General features: G+C 39.5%; 1 protein-coding gene across 1 annotated transcript in view; it reads left to right on the forward strand.

Annotated features, from left to right (window-relative positions):
- Positions 1-11879: 11879 nt before the first annotated feature.
- Positions 11880-24491, forward strand: part of LOC147217992 (semaphorin-4B-like) — a 61486-nt gene continuing 48874 nt past the window's right edge. The window contains exon 1 of the mRNA XM_086175218.1: positions 11880-12006. The gene's annotated coding sequence lies outside the window, so the exon portion shown is untranslated. The remainder of the gene's footprint in view (positions 12007-24491) is intronic.

The following is a 24491-nucleotide window of genomic DNA, read 5'->3' on the forward strand; positions in this document are numbered from 1 at the left end:
TAAACCAATGAGTTCTATTTAATCGGTAAATATTCTTGTTATTTACCAATTAAATAAAACTTGTTTATCTACTCCAACATTTTCACAGGATATACTGTCACTTTAAAACTATTTTTTTGTTGTTGTCTGTGTTTGTAATATCAGCCCTGTGTGTATTGATTAAAGTATCTGTATGTGGCAGGGTTTCCTGAGGCATGCATGAAACAAATATAAACAAAATCCAAACAAGCTACCATGGTAGGTGTCCCAAGGGGATCACCATCAATTTAACACACAATCATAATTAGTGACTCTATTTTTCCCAAAGGAAGAAAGAAAACAAGACACATATTTATAGGCACATGAAGGTCAAACATGTATGACCTTCATCCTGCCATTGATGTGCCTCACCTACCAGCCCTCGCCTCCCTTCACAAACAGTTTCCATGACTAAAAAGAATATGAATCTATTTTTAAGTGACAGACGTCAAGGTTCAAGAAAGGACATTGCACTCTCTTGGGAAAAAATGATGAGAAGATGTGAGGGAACAGTTAATAAAGTGATTTGGCCACCATTGATGAGCATATTTCTGTTTATCTGTCAAATACTGAAAACCATTCTGCTTTTTGGACAAAAACAATTATCAAATGATTAGTTGGAAATGGTTTAATTTGATTATTTAAATTGGATATAGTAGATCCACTGTGTTCGAAGATTGCTCTCAGTTTTACAGTAATTGCACGTTTAATACCAGTGTGCTTGTTTAATACCAGTATAAGAGAGGCAGGAGTCTTCTTTGTGTGCCTGTCCATTTGAAATGAATATGTGTGTGTGTGTGTGTGTGTATGTGTATGCGTGTGTGTGTGTGTGTGTGTGTGTGTGTGTGTGTGTGTGTGTGTGTGTGTGTGTGTGTGTGTGTGTGTGTGTGTGTGTGTGTGTGTGTGTGTGTGTTGGGGGCTGGTGATGGTTTGTGTTATAAATGTTCTCCTGGGTGTGGAGGGGGTTGGGTGTTGCAGGGCAACAGCTGTAGGGAAAAAGCAACTCTATTGGTTGTCTGCTGGTCCTGAAGTGGTGGCAATAATTGCTCTTCCTTGAGGTTAAGCACTCCTTGGCTGAAAAAAAAGTGAGTGATTGAGTGATGAGTGACATTTCAGCAATTTTAAAACTGCATGTACCTCTAAAAAAATGAATGTTACGCTGCTACCAAACCTCTGTATTTTTGCAAAAATATTCTATAGCTTTGGTTCAAAGTCAAAAGAGTGTTTGCAAAAGCAAACAGCCTACAGCCTCAATGTGTTCCCATTTAGCCAGGAGGAAGTTGACCTCATCAACATGAGAATCGTCAGAGGGCTGACATCATGGGGAACCAAGCCACTGCCTTAATAATCCCCTTGTCACATCTCGAAACATTTCCGCTTCCCTTAGTTGGTGTGTATGCCTGCTGTTTAGTGAGACAGATGCAGAATATGTGTGTTCATTCTTCTTGCACAATACTCTATTGAGGTGCATCGGGGACGTGCACCTCCGACTTCCCCTGACATTGCATTTGTTACAATAAGACAATCAGTTACCAGCCATCCCCTACAGTGCACTGAATGGACATCTGCCATTGCTTGACAGTTCCCATTGGTTCTTGGGAATTTAATGCCTTTAACATTTAACCAGCCCCAATTTAGCTAAGCTGACATTTGCAAAAGACTTGACAGATCATGTACAACCAATCACAGCGTGGGGAACTACTAGGTTTTCATGGTTAATTTAAAAGTAACTGGAAGATTGATTGTGTATGATCTTTCACATGCAACTCAAAAGTTGTTTTAGTGAATATTCAAGTGTGAGAGTCAACCAAATTTGTTCTGAAAGTACAATCAAAAATAATCTGAAAGTGCTGAAAATATGACACATCAAACATACATTTTTGCTCTAAAATTACTTATCTATGTTGCAACCCTGCATCGATAAGCACATTTTTTGGCGATCTAATGCTTATACTTGGGCCATGAATGACTTTAGACTTCTTCTCAGAAATTTTGGGCAACGATTCTTAAACAACATTCCTCTGATAGGACAAACTTCAGGATTGCCCAACAAAACTAACAATTGGTTTTCCACAAGTCCCCTGCAGTTGAGATTAGTTTCTCACTTCAGGTAAGATCTCTCTATTGTGCTGAAATCACAATTTCACCCCCGAACCCCTTGGTTTTGTGTATTTCAGAAAATGGGTTGACAATATCATTTGCAAAGTAGCTGCAGTTCCACCGTATTCACCTGTTTTTGGTTCAATAATAATTAAACCAATCAGTGACTCAGTTTTTTAATTATTTTGGATGCGCTTTTTGGGTCAAAAACATTGTCTGTCATGAGTAAGTAATGTATTTCAGCAAAGTGCTGATCTGTCAAAGTAAACACATGGCAGAACAATATGATACCTGATCAAACACAATAGATATTTTTGCATTTCACAGAAGCAAATGTTTATTGCTTTAATAAGAAAGCTCAAATCGTGAATATGAAAAGTTTGTCACGGCTGGATTTGCAGTTGGAGCTAATGAATTGCAAAGTCATTATTTTCATATGAATCACCTTCTTTGCTTTTGTATCAGTATAGGCAATATCATCTGCATCTTTCAAAATTGTATCTTCAAATAGATAGATATGAAAATATACATCATCATAGCAGGACGGCATATGTTTTGCAGACTATGTGGAATACTTGCTCTTATTGAGCCAAAGTCCACACAAACGCTACACTATGAACAGGCAGTTTCTTTCCTTGAAATCCCTTGCCTGTAGAATCTGTACCCATACATAGAAACCTCATCTTGTCTCGTCTGCCTTTTGCTTCCTGTCTGTGATCGTGCTGAGCTGTGTAAAGTGCTCCACATCAGTGACAACATTACTCCTCATTGAGGGAAAGTCTTTCATCTGCCTCTTATCCCCATTTCCTGCATATTCTTACTACTTTATCAGTCTTATGCATGACTGGTTCCCAAGTAGATCAATTGGCTGGCTGGATGCTTTCCAGTCTGAGTGACATTGTGGTGGTGAGACAGCAGTCTGAAACCGCACAGAACTGTCTGACTAGTTGGCACATAAATGTGTCAACTAGTTCACCCATTCAGTGTTTGTCATGCAGATCTCTCCTTGTCATTGGAATTATGCAATATTAACATTAATATTGCATATCACAGAGTATGTCTATGTATATCTCACAAAGTATGTATTACATGCACATAGATATACCAGCCAAAATTGGATTTGTGGAGTATAATGATGATTGGTCTGGGAATCAATTTTCCCAAATCATTTTGTGGATGAAGTATTTTACCTAAAATTAAATTTATTTCGCCAACCCTGTGCCATGCAGCCTAGGTCTGCTAGGCTCCTGGACAGGGAGAATCTCATGCATATTTTCATTCATATTTAAAGAAGGGGAATCTCCAATACAGCAGGACACTGTGGATTCCAGCTGACATTATTCAAATGGAAATATTTCAAGTATTTGTTGGGGACTAATTTCAGCAGTGAACAAATCCACATTTGAGTGTTTCAAGCAGCAGGACTGTGTGGTATCGACTACATTTACAAAATCTCCAGGAATGAAGCTCTGTAGGACATGCTCATGCAAGATATGTAAGTTGTAGTTTCACCTAGTAGGTCAACCAAATGACCCATTTAAATATAATTACTCCTTCATCATTTGTTATCTCCACCATTAAATTGGTTCACTTCTCCAGTTTACTCATCTGAAAAAAACTTAAAACATTATTTTAATACTGAACTTGCTGTTTGGCGAGTACAGGGGGGGCAGAGCAATTATTGCATGCATAACTGTGTTTTCGTTCATTCAATAAATGGTTACTGAGATGACAAGAGTTGCTGTTAACTTAAGAAAGAGAAGGTACAAATAATTCAATGCAGCAAGTTGATACTGATTTTATTGATGTGATTATTTTGCACTGCAACAGAGCTCTGTTTCACAAAGCAATAACTTGTACAGAGCTTGTTTTTTTTCCATTAAATTCACTGACAACAGCAAAAAAAAAAAAGACAAATGAAAAAAACAAGTAGCTTTATCACTGATGCAAAAATATACAGTAATGTTTGCCATTTTACATTTGTTTTGAGGAGCAATCAGGGTGCAGAACTCAATCTCTGAGCTGAGGGCTACCAGTGAGAGGGTATTATGCAATGATCACAAAATCCCTTATAAGGTGTGGGTTATGTCTCGCTTTGGACCTATCCTTTAGGAAGCATGGGAGTTCTCAGTAATTGTAAAAGATCTGTCAAGCTGATTGAAGTAGGGGAAAGGGGTTAGGAGAGGTTGGATTATCTTGTTCACATAAGGCTTTTGTTCCAGTCATTGTTAGCATTTATGATTGAATAATAATCTTATTATGTTACTTGATCTGTGCTTTTCCTTGCTAGTGTCAACAAAACAAGCTGTTCCAGAAGATCTATCTGTCTGTCACCCCGGGCGGTCACTGCCTGGGATCTCTCCAAGAAAACTCCTTATTTGTCCCTTTTCTCCTCAACTGCCCAAGTGAGCAAAGTGGTGTTTTGAGCATCAGGTCCCTCTTTCCCTTCCTTTTTCGTTCAGTTCAGTCTCTAATGTACCCTACCATTTAAGAGTTAATGTGGTTTTACGATCGAAATAAGTTTTTTTTTTTTTTTTTCAAAAGTGCCCGCATTACAGAAAATAAACAAGAAAAAACATAAACAATGTTGAATCATTCAAAAGTGTATAAATCCTGAACAAACACACAGGCTGAATTTCATGCTGCACCTGCTTCCTGTTCTAAAATCCAAAACGACCTTCACTAGAGATGCATAACTGGAAGATAATGTTAAGAATGGAGCAATTTGTTTCACCAGAAGGGAGTCAGGATTTACACAGAGGACAAGTTCTTCACAAGCAAAAAACAGAAAATTATACCTGATGAGATACAGCTGAGGAGACAAAATGGTAACTGTTCTCTGGACACTTCATTAAATCACTCGGTACACAACAGGGAAAGAGCCCCTCGGCCCCAACATATTGCACCGTTGGGTGTGGACATTATCTTGAAATGGGATGTGAGACAGGAAACCCTGCACTTATCAGCAGTACATCTGTTTTGCTTTTGTTGAAGGGAGTTAAAATCTTGAGAAAAAGGGCATAAGTTGGCATAAAGATGATTGAGAAAGTTATTTTGGGGGATTTAGATGAAGCTATCTGTGCAGATTTTTCAAGCCTTGTTTTTCTCAGAGGTGATCATTTTCCTAAATGGCTCACATTGGATTTCCGAGCGCCCCCTTGCTCTTTTCCCACAGGTAGTCCTTGCCAGCTTTTTTCACATCACGGTTAGACGTGCCAGAACCATTCATTTGATTTTTTTTTTTACTTAAATCACATCTCTTTTCCCTTTCATTTGGACAAATGATTACTTAAAGACATCCGATTCAATATTACTATGTCAATCTTCTGCTTTAGCATTTAATCAGCTTATTAATAGAGTAGGGGGAGAAGATTGATCGTGCTCTTAAGTGCAAGCATTGAGAGGGAAGCTGGAGTCAGGAGGCAATTAACCTACACCTCTGCCTTACAACCGTGCTGGCTCTTAAGTTTAAAACTGACTATGAACACGTCTTAGGCATCGATAACACTGTCCTGTGCATCCGCACAATGACAGACGTGCACCAGTAGTATTACCAAATGGCAGTATGATAAGAAGCCAGGAGAGAACAACACAGATTTTTTCCTACCCATCACTTATGCATGTGTGTTCCATAGTTATCTACAACAATTACCAGTTGGTTTTCATGAGTTTACGCCCTTTTGAGATCTCAACATCCGGACATATCTGGCTAAAAATCTGGTCAATCTCAAATTGGGCCTTGACTGTTGAAGCCCACTCAGCTGAGAATCTGTCTCCCTGAAAATCTCAGAAAAGCCCTTTTTTTGTCCCTTCTTGCAATTCTCTCTTATTAACTTAGCTTTCCTTTGAATAATCTGTGAGTTCTTGCAGTTCATCTTGTGAGCTGGAGCTTCACCATTCACATGAGTTGTTCTAGCAAGTACTCAGGCCTGTAGTGTGTGAGAGCTTAGTAGCTATGGAGGGCACCGAACACCAATATTACATTGAGCTTTGTGGAGGTGTTTTCTTCTGATTGTAAAAAGATCAGATTTCATTTGGTTTGGTTGGGGAAGGTAACAAAGGCACTTCATTTTATGCTGACGCCAAGCGAAAATTGTTTTTATCGAGACATCCTGCTCTTGTGGAGCTACAGTAAGCAATTTCTGCAATCAGAAATTGAGGTTATTTGATATCTGCTAGCATTTTGTACAGAAAGAATTTAAATAAAACATAATGACATGATTGGGCGCAAATACTTTGAGTTAAATGACATAAATGTGTGATAGTTATCTGCTCGTCTGTTCTTATCAGCATTTCTCTAACCACTGCATGGGCAACTAGGAACTGGATCCTTCTGAATCACAGACATTTGTGCTGTATCTCAACAAACACAGTATTCTCTGAGTAAAACTCATCACCGTGTCCTCCTTTTTACCAATTTGAATATATTTTACATGACCTCAGCAACTTTGTTTTAAGTAGTAGCATAATTTTCAATGAATATGCACCTATTTACCAGTGCTTTTTAGTTTTGAGATATGAGCCATTATGAAAACTTATTTGTGTAAATCAACACAATTTGAATGCATCCGAAATCTTAGCTTTCGAAATGACATCAAAATAGATCAGTGCCTCCTCTCAATAAAAATGAAATGAGCATTAATTTCTCCAAATTCTGTTGTACTAAGCTGCATGATTTTTATCTCGTGTCACTTTATAGACTGGAAAGAGAAGTTATCCGCAGTGTAGTTTTTCAGTACAACTCTGTTTGGTTTTGAGCAGGATTATTTCTCTGTTTCTGTTCATAGAAGTGTCTCATAGGGGACAGAAGAAAAGGACAAGTACGTACCCTTTCCTTTGCAAACCTTAGTGAGTCCTTCAGCTGCTTGGGGATGAGAACAGAAGTCACTGTGTGCCCAAAGAGTGAGCAAAAGAGAGAGAGAGAGAGAGAGAGAGAGAGAGAGAGAAGGAGAAAGAAAGCGAGAAAGAGAAGGAGAAAGAAAGAGAGAGAGAAAGAGCAAAGGTGGGGGCTTGGCTGGCCATAGGGTTGCCACGGCAACAGGGAACAGTGCAGGCACAGTGGTGAAAGAAGAGGGGCTTGGGTTGATAGGGATAACTGGAGACGCCAGAGGACACCTTTGTGCATTTAAGATACTCCACACTCCCTTTTGAGCGCGAAAAGAGACCGTTTCTAAAGCAAACTGAATTAAGTGATAAATATTCTGGTTAGTCAGGGATTGAAATTAAAGAGCATGATATCATGAAATATACTTCATGAGCAGACACATAGTATTTTACAGTCTCAAGTGTTGGATGGATGAGGACTTTGATGTATATGTCTGCTTTCTTAGATACTTACACTGCAGCAAAATTAAAGGAACGCCTTCAAAAGTATACGAAAGTTGTTTCAAACGGAACTTCAGCCTCGGTACAATTCACTGATTGTCACGTGGGCGTCAGCATTGTATGATCAATGATTTCTGTTTTAGAATTAAAAACAGAACTGATCAGTTGCTCTCGATATGTTACCTTATGGTAGCTTGCTAAACACACACCCTAAACAAACCATTGAGACCTGTGCAGATGTTTGGCATTTATCTGTGAGCTTGGTCTAAATAAAAAAGGAAATCCTCATGGATGGTGATTCTAGTAATACTAAAATTATGACTTGCCAAGATGTGGTAACAGAGACACATGAATCAGTAAATAAGAACTTTTTCCTTTGTGTTTCTTTTTTCCCTCCTCTGATGGCCACATTCTATCACTATCACGACTATTACACTACTAAAAATGTGAATCTTCTTTTTTTGTCCAGTGTAAAGTCTCAAGGTTTGATCCCGGTCAGGCCGAGTGTGAGGGAAAAAGAGAACTTCTCAACATTTGGTGTAAATAAAGATGTGGCATTTTAGATGTAGCAACCATTATTTTGATTTAGACATCCATTGAGTAGTTTAACTGCAAATCCATTTTTGGCCAAAATACACGTGTGCTGTTATTTCAGATGCATAAAATAATAAGAAACAGATAATCTAAGACAGATGATTTATCTAAAACACCTCAAAAAATGTGGTTTCATATTAAGGGTCTGACTGTTCCTAATCCAGACTCTCTGAGTATACATCAAAAAATAACAATTTATAATGGTCGCAGGAATACAAACTGCAAAAAACATTGGAAAATTGTAATGCGCATGTTCTTCAACTGATGGACCGTCCTTGTTTTGTTTGTTCTGCCGTTGTAATGTCAGTGTTCTTGGTTTCCAGAGCCTGGGCACCAAGCCACCATGGTGACTTGATGTGGCCCCTCCCAAGAAAGTAATGTGTTGTCATTGTTTGTCGATGAAGATACAGCATAACTGGGCCATAAATGTGACAAGCTGGACAGAACCAACACAATAACATCATTCTAGGGAGAAACACAATATATTCAGTGGGCTTTATATCTTTTTTTTTTTAATAAATTAGAACCTTATATGCTTCATATAATTTTGGAAACCTTAGTTACATCCAGTGCTCTGCCTCTATTATCTACAGCTCTCATGATTTCCACCACATTACATCATGCGCTTTAATATGATCTGGATAGCAGCAACAGAAACCCATTCTTGAAATTTTTTGATAATCAAGTAGATCATCCTTCTTAAATGTTCCAACCCCAAAAAGCCACCCGTCTGGGGTGTGTATGTTACAGTGAGCAATATGCACCTAAATGAGTCACATCCATGGTCATAGGAGCCTGAGACCATTACTTTCTGTCATATTTCATTTTGTGAGTCAACAAACCTCCCTGGGGCGTATAACTTGCAACAGTTATGGTGTTGGTGTATGCTCTTTGGACCAGACATGGTACAGGCCTGAGTCAGTTCCATTAAAACACCAAATGTGATCCAAAGGCAAAGTGAAGAACAGATGTTAATTTCTTATCAGTCTCACAATAAATCAAAAAGATACAGAACAGTTTGAAAAAACAAAAAGAGAAAACAAGATACTCAAACCCCTCTGTTTGAACGAGCATGAAGTTCAGTGTAATCTACAAGATAAGATGCAGACTTGAAAAAAAAAACAAAAATATTGATGAAATCTCTGAATATGTGCACACACTTAGAAACACTGACAGCATGCTTCCATGCATTTATTTTATATTTAAAAAGCAACCATATAAGATGGATGGGGAACGCCCGATCAGCAGTTCCTTTGTCGTACTTTGGAGGATATAAAAGGAGGTTGTTCCTCACACCAGTTTTAATAACGGCCACAATCTTTTTAAAATTAAAACAGTCTGTAACAATAATCAGCCAAGTGATCTCGTGTAGAAAAAACATATATATGGTTTACATACAGCTGGTCTTTGTACATCGGATTAATTCGTTTGACCTTAAAAGACCACTGTGATGGATGAGATGGAATCTTAATGCTCTCCAATGCAAAAAAAAACAGATGTTTGTAACTGTCAAAATGCTCATTTGCACTACTTTAATACCTAATATAATGTAGGCCTTCTTATACAGGAAATGGCATTGCTGTGGCCTGAGCCAAACAGAAAGTGTTTGTTTACAAGGATCATATCCGAATTGCAGAGCCATATATGCTCCACTTTGTACGTGAGAGTAATTTGATGACACATGTTTTTAATACTAAGTTGCAAAGCATTACGAGCTTAACGAGAGGGATTTTATCGACCACGAATGTCTGCAACACTAAACTGGCCTCTCAAATATTTGTTTGAAAACAACAGTGATAGAGTTTCCAATCTATCACCGGTCTTATACTATGATTTCTTTTATCTTGTGATCCAGATGACCACCCGTCCTAAAGATTTTTTGTTGTCTTGCGATCAGTGTCTCCTATAACCTCTTACCAGTCATCAATATGGCGACTGAAGACGCAGCTGCTTCAGATCAAACTTGATAGAAATTGTTTCTGACATGTTAAACAGTGGACTGGTGTTTCTGTTCAAGTTTGTCACGATCCTTCTCCATGCGCAAACACATTCTGTTGGACAGAGACGCACCTTTCAGCTAAGACTGACCATATAATGGCTAAAATTTGCTAAAATGTGCCTCTGTGGCAAATAGTTTTACAGGAGCACTTAAATGTCCTAAACCACTGGCCAACAACAGCTCGTGATGTATGATGAATGGCTATTCTGAATATTAATAACTTAGTGTGATACAACATACCATGCGTAGCATAATAACATTCTACCATTATGTTAAAGAAAAGTAACTAAACAGATGTTAAAAAATGGTTCAAGGTCACACAAAGCTAACATTTAGCTGATTATAAATGGCTAAGAGGTGTTAAAAATGGCCAACAAAGGCCAATATTGATTAATCTGTTTATGAAATCAAGTGGAAGGTGCATTTTTTTTTTAAATTTTTTTGTTTTTTTGCAGTTGAATGACTGATTTCTGGACTGTAAGAAAAGCTAGTATCAACCCATCAGGGAATGTACCGGAAGAAAAAAAGCAGCGAGCGATCGGCCACCCTTTTCTCTTCCCCTCTTCTCTATTAGACTTAAACAGCATTAATACTTAATTAATAAACGCACGTTTTATTTCCAAAATACTTATTTAAGCCTTGCGGCTATCTTGTCTCAAATCAGATGGATTTGAGAGTAGAGGCGGGGGTGTATCTGTTGTGTGTCTGCTTTCAGATTTGGAGAACAACAAAACATCCACGTCCAGCATGGCCTGCAGGCTAAACAAAAATGATTTATTCACTTATGAAAATTAATGGAGAACTGTTCGCAAAGGCTTCCTTATCTTCATATTTCTGCAACCTGAATCCTTCCTATCTGATTTTCTGTCTGTCTTGTGTCAAATCGTGGAAATCGGAGCAGAGGTGCTGGATGACCCTGAGCTGTCATTGTTTTCTTCCTATTATTTCTTTTTTTTTTTTTCTTCTTCTCCTTCCTTGTTTCTGTTCCTTTTCAGGGATGGCAGGCTTTACAGAGACAGGTGATGGCAGCTGCTCTGTTCTAAAAGAAGTGCATCCTCTTCCATCTCCATGTGCTACGTCAACACCGGCAGAATATGTTAAGAAATGCTCACCTTTCGACGCGTTTCCCCAAATAACATGGGAGCCGGAATGCATAGAGACTCTGCGCCGTGCTTGAAATTGGATAAAACATTTTGATACAGATGTCTTCAGAAATTCTTGTGCAAGTGACACCTGCAATGCAAGAAAGAGGGACTGACTGTGCAAAGAAAAGCTAATTTTATGTGAGTATTAATAGTTTCCGAGAGACTTCAGTACGTGATCTGTGAATTGTGGTGCGACCAGCTTGTATTGTTGTACCTTTTCTATTATAGCTATTGTTCATGGTCTGATTATCCACACACTGTTGAAAAAAACATGCAGGTGCAGGAAGAATGACGACACTGTAAGAAGCATGGACACAATCTTTAATCATCCTCTTGTCTGCAGCAGCAAAATATACTGATTGTGATGCAGACACAAACACAAGGGCATACACACACACCCCCACACATACACATAGAGAAATACACACCTTCCCCACCCCAAGCCCACCCCCTGCAAACCTACCATTCCCTAGTCCATGATGTAATGCTATCAGACCCCTCCTCTGCTGTCTCTCCCTCCCTCTCACACTCTCCTCTCTCTCTCTCTCTCTCTCTCTCTCTCTCTCTCTCTCTCTCTCTCTCTCTCTCTCTGCATCTGCTGGATCAGCTCTGACTCCTTTAAAACAGTCACATATACACACACATTCACACACACACACTCTAACACACAATTACACACACATACATGTACACACATGCACTCACACACATTCACAAGCTGCCTCTCACACACTCTTACACATACCCTACCAGGGGGATTCCTCCGCCACTGCAGCCTCTGCTCACTCCACCTGGCTCCATTTACACCGTTTGGGGGAAATCACGGTGAGTCCCTCCTTTCTGATACATGACAGCAGGCGATGTGGCTCGCAATAAGACAAAAGGATGAAGGGACCTCTTTTTTTCCAGCAGAAACTGGGGGGGGGGAGAACCGGGAGACATCGCTGCCACTGCAGCCTGGAAGGACAGGCTTACAGCTGAGTTTGTGCTTGGATTAATGAAGTGGTATGGGATTGCTCAGTTACTATGGATAGAACACTGCCATTTATTGCATCCAGTCAGGTTTGTGTCACATTACGTGTGTCCCGGTGAGGTCCTGGTGTTTTCGCTGCACGTGTTTGTTGTATTTTCAGGTGAAATTACACATTTGTCCTGCTTTACGCAAGTGTGCGTGTGTGTGTCACTTTTCCCACACAGTCCGAATGATTTGCTTCAGGATATTGCATATTATCTTGTGTCTTACTTGACAAATGTCAGTCACCTGACTGCGAGATAACACAGATGAATGTGCAGCCAAAGCTGCTGCTGCATTAAGTTCTTGATGAGGCTGTGAGTGTGATGTTGTAGTTGGGTTTGACTGCTGCCAGCTGGACAATGAGGATAAATTGGCTACAATAAAACCCTGACACTCTCATTATGCAGGTATAGATTGTTCCTGTTGTGTTACCAACAAAACAGACTGTGTGTGCATATGATGTGAACTCATCTGGACACTCTGTGTTACCATTATGTGCACTGGGCTCTTTCACTACAAGGCTGAATGACACAGAGTCAAATAGGAAAAGTAATTCTATTATTGCCAGAGCCTAATGACACATTCAGGATAAAGGAAGAGAGGAATGAAGTCAGTGGTGCATTTTTCTTGCAGAGCTGATGTTGATGAAACTGCATTTTGTGTAGTGAGTCACTGCAACCCAACCTTTCGCATCCAGTGAGTTGAAATGTTGATATTTAACATTTGTCTGCTTTCACACGTGGGCTATCACAAGTATTCCATTCAATGCTTTTGTTATTTTATTGAGATAATGAAAAAGCAACTGCCACAACATTTCAATAAAAAAAAAAAAACAACTTAGAATTACTTCATTTTCATGCTGTTTTGATCATTTCTTGGTGGGATCCATCATCCAAAAAACTACCACCTAAAGTTGGAAGCAGAAAAGCAGGGGCTGGTGAATAATCCACCACACACTGACACTTTACTGGCAGCAAACCAAACAATACATTTTCCATGCTAGATTATCTGCATGCTGCTCTTCAATTAACCAACAAACAAATTAGCTTTGCTACGCCATTCATCCTGCTCACTATTAGCAGTGATTGTCATCAACATAGAAAGAGGGCCACCAAGATAGTTTACATACAACATGTCCTTACCCTTCTCTATCTAGTCTATCAAGCCTCTTGGAAGTCTTAAAAAATAGTTGGGAATTAAAGCACATTAAATCAGTTGTTTCTTTCTAACTGTTTGACTCTGACAAAGTCCTAAATGCAAAGTAGTTGTGGTCCAAAACCAAAATAATACACAGGCAACAGTGCACAGTGCGTGGTTAGACAGTGAAAAAGGATTATGTGTGGTTGTACTGTGGAACTTTATTGATTTCTTCCTTTTTGAATTCCATTATAGCTAACAGAAGACCCTTGGTCTTGCTACTGCCCAGAGACCTTCACAAGTAGGACTAGCAGCTAATATTAAAAGAAAACACTGCGCTTTTGTGAATTTTGTAAAAAACTTCCCCTCCTGTGAAGTAGAGCTTTTGTATAAAACACAGTCATGACAGAGGACTTGCCACAAATTGTTTAAGCCTGTGTATATCCCGACATTAACCTAAAGCCTGGATATTTCAATTTAAGTTATAGTGCAGTGTAAGACAAGTGGTGGATACAGGAATCCACAAATCAATATTTTGTCTCCTTGCTGTGATCTGACGCCGCCTCCTAACATACAGCAAGCAAGTAGATAGTGCAAGTAGTGGATTCTTACTCCTTTTGTGTCAGTTACTCAGCTAAGGCTCAGCTAACACTCATAAATAATGGAAGTTTTAATCATTTGAACATCGGGATTTTGTACTTTTGTACTACTGAGGCAGACCTGCTCTGAGATCAACTCACAATTTATATACCATTTTTAGTTTTTGTCATTTTCTTTTTATACTGTTATAAAAAAAAAGGTTCTGTGAATCATAGCAAGCCTTTATGTAGGTTTAATGATGACTTTACAGAGAGATCCAACTGATGTTAGGTCTTATGTAAGAGGCTAAACTTATTTTGCTGTGTTTTATTTTATTTTATTTTAGTTTATTCTATTTTATTTTATTTGCTTTTCTGCTATGAAGTCTTTGATTTGGCTGTTTGTTTATTTATTTTTTGCAAACACCTCCATGCATCATCTCCAAAATCAGTGCCAATGCGATGATGTTTTTCAAACCTCAGGCTTCTCTCAGGAACGGATGGATTTCCGGTTCACTCACATAGTTAGATAGTGGTATAACTGAAGGTGGTGTTAATCTTCCTGCATGAAACGGTGATTAAGCAAGAAACCTGAAGTGGAACAGTCATGCAAAACTTTCTTTAAATATTGTTCTGCCTGTTTGCTGACACCTGCCAAGTGTAGCGAGTCTTCAACAGATTTGCCTGCTGAGACCCCATTAAGTTAATAATCTGTTCAATGGAAGACGGTTATTCAATTTGAAACGACTGTCTTTTTAATTAAAAAAACAATTTTATTTTGAGCCTCAATCAAGAAACCTTTGTAAATCTGAAAATGTTGTTTTTCATTATAGGACCGCTCATCTATCATGTAAAAACACAAGCAATGTGGGTTAACGTATTTATGCATTTAATCATCTATTTTAATGGTAGAATTGTGATTGTTTGTCATTTTATTTATTTGACCCTAATCAGAGATACCTCAAGAATCCCCAAAAATATATCCTCTATTATTATCCTTTGGAAAAATCAGCGCAAGGACGTTTATACCCATCTGTACCTCTTCTTCAATTCTGAAACCACTGCTGGTCTTTAATACAACACGTAAATAGCAGGGCTTTGTGATATTGATATTTTTTGATATTTTTCGATGGTTTGAAACTGAACATTGAACAGAGGGTTGAAAGTAAAGTAACTAGAAAGAACTGTAAACAATACAATTAAGGAAAATGATAGCTTCTAAAAACCATAAATTATCCTTCCCTTTTTTAACTCCGACAAAGGATCAGGAGGGTTGTTTGCATTTCTATTCATGCCTAAGGAAAAACCTTACACAAAAATGTTCTAATAAATTTAACTTTCAGCCCAAGCAACACAGAAAAGGCTTCTCTTCTATTCTGTTCTATTGCGGTAGCATAGTTTATGTCAAGATTGATAAAGCTATCTGCCATGAAAAATTCATAAAAAAATCAAAAGCTCATTAATTCACAGCGAGTGCCCGAAGGCTTGCTTTCTTTATCTGCCCTCCCCCTTCCCACTGTGCAGCTGTGCAGGACCTTCACCTATGCCCTCTGACTGTGACATCTGGGTTTCTACAAAACCTACAAAGGCAGTCAGATAAAAATATGTCTTGAGTAAGCATGTGGTGTCTTTATTTAAGATGCACCAGCTTCCACTAACAGATCTCTAGAGACACACCAAACCACATTAAGGTGAATTAATCTCATAACTTCCAATACATTTCCTAAAAATGTCACATGTCAGTGCCCCCACTCCCCAGCCCGGCCCCCTGCAGTGTTCATAGAAGTCTTGGAAGGGAATATATCAGGCTTTATTCATTGTGAAAGATAAAGCACCATCTAAACAATCCAGCTGGTATCGTGGCCTCAAGAGTATGATTCAGATTCTCATTATCTTAATTTTCATCATTATTTCTTATTGTTTGTGAGTATTTTCCCCTGAACTATACTGCTTCCCGACCGACGTCATTAATTTCGTCAAACAAAATCCCCAAGATAAACTACTTCACCCTTCCCGGGAAAAAATAAACAACAACTCGCAGCTGGGACATTGCTTCATCTCTTAGCATTTCACTTGGTAGTTATTCTCAGTATTTGGCTCTCACAATCTGTTTTCCATGAAGGGGATGTATGGTGAGTGCACAATGACGCCACTCTCTCGCCGGATGGTGGCAAAATATCATGCAGCACAAATGTAATCTATAATCTGGAAATAAAATGAATAATTAACTGCTTAAGTGAGAGCCAAATAATTCAATCTGCCAGAGAAGAGTCTGCAGTCATTCAGGTAGATTCAATTGAGTTCCCAGTATTTTCAGTTTGCAAACATACCCTGAGTAAAAGATACAGTCCATTTAATGTTTGGAAAGGGTCATCTAAACATCTTCCATGCATCGATCAAAATCCATGTAAATATTTTAGCCTGTAGATTTCCTACTTTTTGACATCATCTTTACAGAAATGCTTAGTGATGTTTATTTTTCAGAATGGCTGCGTTCCAACAAGACTGGTCTACAAACATTACCCTTCAGTCTGAATAGAAAGCCATGTTTTTTTTGTGAAATTTGTAGAATTAAACATATAGTATGATTAAAAAGAAGGACACTTAATTCACAACTTATTTTAACAGTTTACCCCAAATCTTGATTTATAGTGATTTCAGTCAGATTGACCGAAAAACATCTGCATGTAATGCAGCCAGAAACATTATTTTCTGCTATACGTATGCAGGGATTCATTCATGGGAAAAGATAACCCCGCATAGTTTATCCACGTAATTACACATTAGATATGAACATGCTGTTTGTACTTAACCATGACACATGCACAGATAACAAAAAAGTGGGGTAGGAATGCCAAGAAAGGGTGGTCTCAACCTACCCAACATAAACCCAAGAGTCATTCGTAAGTGAATAAAGTCAACATAATGTACCATGCCGTGAAAAATACATGTCATACAAATATGACTTGATCTGAACCCAGCAAGTTTTCTTATTTTATTATTCATGCAACAAGACATCGTGCACTGGTCTTGGCTCTCATTGGAATTACAGAGTTTGTTCATGTGACAAACTTTGTCAATTTAAGTACAAACACATTATGAAGCCAAACAGTCACAAACTGCTGATGCTTTGCAATTTTGCCCTGCACTTTAATTTTGCAGCATCAGCACTGACAAATCAAAGAACAATGACTACTTATCCCCATGAAACAGAAGAAAGCAACTAAACAAAATCTGAATTATAACTAACAGTTTATTCAGAAAGTTGGCTAGTTTCTCAAGAAAATAATATTATATAAATATATGAAATTATTTTGGAATTCTTGTCAAACATTATTTTTAGTTGTTATTGTTACAACTCTTAAAACAAACAGTTAGTTTGAGCAGCAGCAGACTCCTCCCAGGTTAACATCATGGTCGAAAAATATACAGAAAATATTCAGCTGCAGATGGACTTAAAACCTCCAGGGTAAATGCTTAAACTGTGTCTCGTCACTATACCGCTCAGTACATCCAAGCATCTCTGCTTTGATTTAATCTCGCTGTGAGCAAAATCTCAAATCTCAGATGATTTGGGGAGAAAAGAATAGTTTCAAAAAGTCTCTGTAAATATGTCAGGAGTAAACACTGGAGCCCTAACACTTATTTTGGAGTCTGGTGCAATTGGTCTTTTTTGTCCCCTACAACTACTTCATTACTTTAAAGAACCAGCATTTTAAACCCAAGTTCAAGGTCCAAGATATATTGGGTCACTATTGGGTGAGAGAACTAAAGTTGAGGCTGGTGTCACAATTTTATCGTACAAAACGGTTTCACCTGAAAAACCAAGCGACATTTCATGGACTGGTTCGCTGTCGGATGCAAGGAACGTCGCCAAATGCGACGGAAACATATGGGGACTCACAAGCAGCATCGCTTTTGATTTAAAGATATATAAACAGAAGGCGTCTCCATCTGAGATTAACGGCAAACCTATCAAAACAACTTGACACGGGATCATTTGTAGAGGAGGCGGAACGTTGAGAGTGGAGTGCTGCTACGATGGAGTTGTTGTAAATCATCAGTGTGTAGAGAGAAGGGATGAGTTCGGCACATTTTTGTAGAGGGACGAGTTGAGGACAGAGGGTGAGTCACAGCGCACCTGCTCTCCCGCGATACATGTCAGAAACTCTTGTTTTCGTTCTCTATCACAGATAGAGGGAGAAAAGGCATGAATTTTCACTTTCATGTGGCTTTCCGTTGCAAATTGTCATTTACATCCATGGAAAAGTGATACTAGGGAACAAATGTTGATGTCATGATAAAAACAAAGGTGAGATGTCCTCCGGAAACTAAATACAGTTGTCAAATATACTTGTTAGAAAGTAAAAACAGTGTTGAATTATTTTCTAATCTGATTTGTGTCTATAGATGCATGTCTATGACAATTCTCTGCCATAACACTGAATCTATTTCATTTTACCACGTTGCTTTTTCTTCAACTTAGCGTTTAGATATGATTTCAACATGACCAGTAAGTAATTTTTTTTGTGGTAAACTGCAGGTCAAAATAAAGTAGAATTGCATACATATGACATGATTGCTTAAATCTTCATACTGCCTAAAAACAAAACAAGGTATATCAAAATGCATTTGAGTTGTACAAAAATTGCACAGCACATCCATCAGATGCAATTGCGAATATTTTAGGTTAAACTGAAGAAGAAATGAATGGAAACATTGTCTTGAGTTACATTTTAGAGAAGGACTTTTTCATTGTCTAACTCTCCCACATCATTATTTCTATTGAATTGTTAACTGTTAATGCCTGCTTGACTTTGTTAAGGACTATGCAGTGTGATTGTGGTTCATTATGATTTTCCAGCCAGTACGTATCACTTTCAATAATAACTTGTTTGCCAAAGAGCTCGGCAAGCGTTCTGTGCAGAGGGTTCCAGGCATTTCCGGCACCTTTATTTTGAAGGTCTAGTACTGAAATGTTTGTCAACCAATGTGACCTAGATGATGCTTTTTGCGCTGCCCTCTTGTTGAGTTCGTAAACCCACAAATACTCAGACGTCACCAAATCCGGTGTTGTGTTTTTACTGACAGAGTGGGTTTTACACTTAACCCCAATAAAAGCTTGGGGCGGCTGTGACCTCAATATGAGCGGCTGCTAGTGGTCCCAAGTTCGTCCACATGCCACCACCAGGGGATATTATTTGAGCGTGGAGACAGATTAGTTGTTATGGTCAACAACCAAGCTTTTGTGAAATTCAGCCTTCAGGAACTTAAAGTGCCTCAAGTTATTAGCAAGTTTGTTTTTTTTTTTTTTGCTGTTGTTGTTGATTTTTTATTTAATGTCACAACTCATTTCTTCACAATATTAAAAATCCAAACAAACTCAGGAAATCTCATTACCATAAGGCCACTTAATTCTTATCAAAGTGATTTAAACCAAAGCTGCAGAGCTTCCCAGCATGTTGCTGTTACATCAGTTTTCAAGGGGTCACTCGCATTTTCCTTCTCCCCCTCTTGCATATTCACTTAAATTGCCTGCCTTTTTCTTAAAAGATAAACCGGCTCAAATGTCATCGTATGACTGTGGAAAAGCACATTTGAATTTTGCAATAACACCGGAAGCACAGCAAAGCCGCCACATTACTGTACAATTATTTCTTATTGTCAATATCATCAGTTTCATTCCAATATTTTCACTGAACCCTGGTGAAAATCAAACTCCATTATTCATCACGTTTTAACCTAAAACAACAAACATGTTTTTACCTGTACAAATAATGAAATTCCAATTATAGCAGCACTTCAGATGATAATCTAGATAAAAACCAAACACAAACAAAAGATGCGAGATTACTTGAAAAAAATCTATCCATTTAATATTCAGTCATTGTATTTGACTTCAATAGATTCCCTTTAAGGTAATTTAATGCCTAGAGCCATACGGTTATTTGATAATAAACCAACATATGAAACGTACGAATGGAAAAAGAACCAGGTTTGAGATTATAAACTCTCTAACAGGTTCAGGACAACAATAATGGTTTTCATAATCCTTTTATATGCTGTATGTATTCTAATAATTGAAAATCTCTTCCTGCACGTATCAGAACAAATTATGGTTAAATTAACAAAACAATGTTTTCTCTGAGTTTCCCCTGGTTTTTTGGAAAGATGACTTTTTCATAGATGGAAGATGTTAATCTTCCGAGAAGTAATCCTTGACTCAATTTAAAGGATTACAGAAGGCTCAGCAGATAAAAGCGGGTAACTTTGATCCGTCGTCTGTCTGTCACCGGACAAGCGGACGGAAAACCACGCAAGAGAAGCAAAAGCGAAAAAGAGAAGAAATAGAAAAAGAGGCCGATACATGTTTCCCAGGGAATGTCGGCCTTCCTCAGCCCCGGGTGTTTGGTGCCTGCGTCGATCGTTGGCGTCACACTTCTCGGTGTTAAACCTCAAAATAACTGCCAGATTCTCACATTGTCACACATGAGGCTAATTACCGCCACTACTTCCTCCCCTCCCCCCTTCTTTGTGTCCCCTCTTGGCAAGATGGTGATCATTTTATTGAGGTGTGAGCTCCCCGACATGCTTCCAGCTGGTCGTCCCGAGCGCAGCCGAGGGAGGCAGCGGCCACGCTGTCTGTTGCCGTGACACAGTCCATCTGAAACCGGACCAGCCGACTTCTTACTTTTTTTTTTTCCAGGGGCAAAAGAGATTACATGAGTGGCTGAATTTGGTTGTGTTCAAGTCTTTTCCTTTGCACATAATCCCCCTGTAATTCTCTTTGTGGTTGACGCTCTGAGTTGTCATTCATTGTCCGTCGGCTGCTGAGAGGAGAGAAAGGAGCTCACATACCCGAGACAACAGAGCAAGGCAATTTTCTCTCAGGGAAATAAATCTTCGGAGCCGCATTTTAATACACATATTGAATACGCACTCGGTCCGTGAAAGCAGCTAATAACAATTAAAGGCTCGATCGGGAACTCGAACGTACTAATAATGAAAACGCTTGTAATAACGATGATAATGAGGTTTGTTTGCGCGGCGCTGTTTTAATATACAAAGAATGACTCTCAAAGTGCTTTACAACAGAGAGAATTAGAATTGCAATAAATCACGGTCAAGGATACAGAATCATTGTCAAAGAAACGCTGCGTCACAGTAAAGCTGCGTGATGTAACGCAAAGTGGTAAACTTCTTATAAAGGACAATAGTAGAAATTCACAACAAACGATAGTCAAGTTACATCAGATTTGATTTCTGTGCAACCAAATCAAAGCACAACTACCCGATGACGCTTTCCATGTAATTTATATAATTTACAGAAACAACTGCTTTTTACCTGTGTAGAAACCTTGGACAGATTTAGCTTGAGGTGGGCGGCCTTCTGCCTCAACCGATAGGGTAGGAAAGAGAGGCTGATAGAGAAGAGCAGAGATTTTAATGTTAATATGATATATAATAATTATCACAATGTTGGTTTTGAAACAAGGATAGTTGCAATTAAAGTGGATGCATACATTGGGTTGTGAAGATTTTAAAAGAAGTGTGGTCCGGTCATATCTTGCACACATGCAGCCAATTTGCACGCAATTTACAATTTTGTTTGTCTTTTCGAGATGCTCAGACTCCCTCTAGAGCTTTATTTTTTTTTTTTTCCTGCTCCCAAAACGAACTCCGCTCCTGCAAACCATGACCCGCAGAGTAAAACCACATCTTTTAGATTAAGACAAGTCTGTTGTGCAGGAAATGAGTGACAGGCCGCTGCAGGCGCCTGCGTGCGCGGTGGGCGGAGCCAATTGCGCGCAGGAGGAGCAGCGGTTGCGGGGTGCTGCGGGGTGCTGCGGGGCGGCGTGTCTTCACACGCACGCAGATGGACGCGGACGCTTTAATGGACTCCAGGACGAGCGCGTTTCGTGGATTATAATTTGAATTCTCTGCCAATTTCTAAACTTTTATTCCCCCTCCCCTCCTCGGGATCCGCGAGGACTGGAGTTTTGACTGCGTGTCTTTGTTTTCTCTCAATCCGGTAAGTTCTGTTTTTTCCTTTCTTTCCCCTCTCTCTGCTGTCGAGTGGATCAAGTGTGTGATATGTATTTTTATAAAAATGTAGCAGTTTAATCCCCCACTCCATCCCCTTTTTATGTTTGTTTTGTTTTCGCTATCAACCCCACCTGTGCTCTTTTTTTCCCCCCTCATGCTCCGCGCCTCAGCTGGCTGTTGATCAGCAAAAAAACCCCAAAGTTATGATTTGGAAAATGTGATGTTGTGAAAACATCACTTGCTCTTGGGGGTGAAACCTGACGGGGTTTATGTGCGTGTGTGTCGTGAGTGAAACCAGCTGCTGTTTGCGAGTAACCCACAGAAATAACAGGGGTGTCAGCACAGATCAGTCATCTCCACTGGAAGGACCATTTGTGGATTGATCTGGTTCAACTCCTCTTTTACACCTTGCATCTTCTTGAATTTGTCCTTCAAATCGCAGCGTTCTGACCTCAGTCAGCATTTGCATGTTTCATTCCTGCATCTTATATTCTGCAAATTTTTTTTAAATTCCCCCCCCCCCCCCATGAACTGATCCAGAACCTGAGAGAGGGTGAGTGGGTGCTTTGTTGGCTGTAAATATGACCTGCAGGCTGCTGCTGCATGAAGCTATATCAGTAATACTAAAAGCCCCAGTCTTCTTCTGGCTCTATTGTAAATAAAGCTGCACTCCTTTAAGCAAAAGCATCTTGCCCGCTTCCCTTTCCAGTCCCCCCCCAATTCCCCTCCCTCCCTAAACTTTACTTTGAAAAACACACATGCTCGCCTAGACCCTCCACCCACACAATCACACACTCATTCAAACACTCAAAACAAACACACAGACTCCACCCAGCACTCCACCCACTTCAGAAGTATGGTCAGCATGTGGAGAGGTTGTGGTGAAGTGTTGCAGAGGAAGTGGAGACCACGAAGGGAGATTCTGCTGCTTTGACCCCCCCGAAAGGTTGGTGATGTTGTCTCCCGAGGGATGGAGTTTTCTCAGTGGAGAGTGAAAAAAACAAAAAAAATGATGGGAAGTGTTGTGTCCAGGGTCCCTGTGCAGCCTCCCATACACTGCTGAGATATGGGAAACCAGTCATTGCACTGGGATGGAGCCAGGACGGGACAGGACAGGGCAGGCACGAAGCCAGCAACACTGCCTTTTCATCAGATGAGTTTGTGCAGATGAGCTGAAAATGCTTCATTGTTCTCTCCGCTGGTGGGACAGTGGTAGCTGGAGATATTAGTCTATCGTGCTTAGACAGTTTCATTTTGGTCCGACAGTTTTCTGGCGTCACTTTTTGTTGAGTTTAAAGGAATTTGAGCAAATTCCTGCAGCAGCCTGAACTGTGAAAAGTCACACTTCACACGTGGCCTATAAGGTTTCATGCTTCACATTTTCATTTGCTAAAACTCTGGCTGTCCACGCGTCTCCTTCCCTGTCTCTGCCGAGTCTACGCATATCTTTTGTCTGCCGGTTGTAAAGCTATTCATATTCACTGTGAGCGGCAGCTCTTGTTGAAGGGCTGATCAGGACCTGCAGGGGCTGAAGTGGAGCTCTGAATGCAGGTGGTGACCCTCTAAAGCCTCTGTTTTTGGGCTGCTCCTGAAGGACAACCGAACATGCTGATACTATTACCTAAGAACAGTAGTTTGCTGTCACTCTGCTGAAAGCTGCAATATGTCACCGTCTCGTAAGAATAATCGAGATTCATTCAGCTTATCTATCTTACAATGTCGCTGCCGCTGCAACCCAAGATGCACTGATCAATACAACACTGGTGTTGGACCCAAATAAACAAGCAGATGGTGAGCGTCTCACTGCTTTATAAAGTTAGTAACCCTCGGGCCTCCTGACCAATGCATGGTCCTCACAGCGCACCAATCAAAATCTTTGATATACGTTGGATTCTTTCCATTACTTTTGTATCGTGGCTTGGAGTAAACTATCAGAGTAGCAATATCTCCCAGCCGGTAGAACACTTAAGGGCTCCATCAACTCTGATTCAGTTTAAAGTAGAATCATATGTGCCACATTTGCGCCTCCAATCTACACTGTTCCCGACTTTAGATGCTCTGTTTAAACAGTGTCAGTGAGTAACTCCTTGCCTGGAAATGGTGACACGGACACAAACACTGTCATCCGGATTGGATCTCACTAAGCACAGTTCCGCGTGGAATCTGTAGCCAGCACAGATTGTGTCAAACAGCTGTTATAACATCAAAACACTAGTTGGCCGTAGGACTTTTTTTCTTTTTCTTTTTTGGAGAGGTTCCTCTTGTAGTTCCGACACTTAAAGTTAAAACATAGCAGGGTATTTGGAGATTTTATGCTAATAAATATTGATCAGAATTAAATAAATCACTGGAGCACAGACCAGAGAAGGAGCTGTGTGTTGAAATGCATTGAAGGAAGTTTTACAGTATCAGACACTTCCATTTGGGGTTTCTCCGTTGGTGCAACTTGTAGTTGCATAGCTGGGCATGAAGCATGTCCAGCTGCAATGTAGTTGACAGCTTCAAGTATGTGAGTACGAGGATTATTTACTATA

Source organism: Fistularia commersonii, chromosome 27, assembly GCF_037954325.1.
Source record: "Fistularia commersonii isolate RoL2024-O1a breed Wild chromosome 27, RoL_Fcom_v1.0, whole genome shotgun sequence".
NCBI lineage: Eukaryota > Metazoa > Chordata > Actinopteri > Syngnathiformes > Fistulariidae > Fistularia > Fistularia commersonii.